Source organism: Haliaeetus leucocephalus, unplaced genomic scaffold (genome assembly GCF_000737465.1).
Source record: "Haliaeetus leucocephalus isolate CR32 unplaced genomic scaffold, Haliaeetus_leucocephalus-4.0 Scaffold305, whole genome shotgun sequence".
Lineage (NCBI taxonomy): Eukaryota > Metazoa > Chordata > Aves > Accipitriformes > Accipitridae > Haliaeetus > Haliaeetus leucocephalus.
This window is the reverse complement of record NW_010972741.1, coordinates 101006-102570: the sequence shown is the minus strand read 5'-3', so window position 1 is coordinate 102570 and position 1565 is coordinate 101006.

The window sequence follows — 1565 nt, the reverse complement described above, 5'->3', positions numbered from 1 at the left end:
GTACAACTGCTGTCCCTACGGGCGCGCGGGGTTAGACTCGCCCTTACTACCTGACCCTCTGCATTAGGCCTGGCGTCCCTTCCCGACGCTCCGCGGTGGTACCTGTACCCGCAACCGGCGCTCCGGGCTAGTACCGGTACCACCACTTGGCACTCCGTGGTGGTACCAGTACCCCCACCCAGTACTACAGGGTACAACTGCTGTCCCTACGGGCGCGCGAGGTTAGACTCGCCCTTACTACCTGACCCGGCGCGTGAGGCCCGGTGTCCCTACCCGACTTTCCAGGATAGAACCTGTTGCCCCAACAGTACTATGGGGTTGCACCGGAAACCTTTGTGATGCGCCGGAGTTCACCTGTTGTCCCTACGGGCGCGCCCTCTTAGACCCGGCCTCCCTTCCTGAGCCCCCAGGGTAGGCCTGGTATGCCTACCTGGTGCACCTGCTTAAGCCTGGCATCCCTTCCCGACGCTCCGGGGTAGTACCGGTACCCCCACCTGGTGCTCCGGGGTACACCTGATGTCCCTACGGGCTTGCAGGGGTAGACCCGCCCTTTCTACCCATGTGGATGGGGTAGATCTGGCCTCCCTGCCTGACACTCTGGGGTAGACCTGGCCTCCCTACCCACGCGGGTGGGGTAGACTTGGCCTCCTGACCTGACCATCTGGGGGTAGGCCTCCCATCCCTACCTGATCCTGTGCAGTTAGTACCGGTACCCCTACTGGTACACCAGGGTACACCTGCTGTCCCAACGGGCGCGCAGGGGTAGACCCGCCCTCCCTACCTGAACCTCTGGGGTAGGCCTGGCATCCCTACCCATGCGGACTGGGTAGACTAGGCCTCCCGACCGGCAAGGACAGGGTAGACCTGGCCTCCCTACCCGTGCAGGCGGGATACACCTGGCCTCCCTACCTGATGCTCCAGGGTAGATCTGGCATCCCTACCTGCATGGACGGGGTAGACCAGGCCCCCCTAACTGCACGGGTGGGGTAGACCAGGCCTCCCTGCCCACACAGGCGGGGTAGACCTGGCCTCCCTACCCACGCGGACAGTGTAGACCAGGCCTCCCTACCTGACCCTCTGCAGTAGGCCTGGCGTCCCTGCCTGACCCTCTGGGGTAAACCTGGCCTCCCTAACTCATGCTCCGGGCTCAGACTGGCGTCTCTACCAGACGCTCCGGGGTATTACCGGTACCACCACTCGGCACTCCGGGGTGGTACCACTACCCCCACCCAGTACTACAGGGTACAACTGCTGTCCCTACCGGCGCGCGAGGGTAGACTCGCCCTTACTACCTGATGCTCAGGGGTAGGCCTGGCATCCCTACCTGATCCTGCGCGGTAGTACTGTACTACCCCCACCCAGTACTACAGGGTACACCTGCTGTGCCTACTAGTCCATGGGGTAAGACCCGTCCTCCCTACCTGACCCTCCTGGATAGGCCTGGTATCCCTACCTGATGCTCCGGGGTAGGCCTGGCCTCCCTACCGCCAAGGGCGGGGTAGATCTGGCCTCCCTACAGGCAAGGGCGGAGTAGATCTGGCCTCCCGAACGGTGCCGGTGGGGTA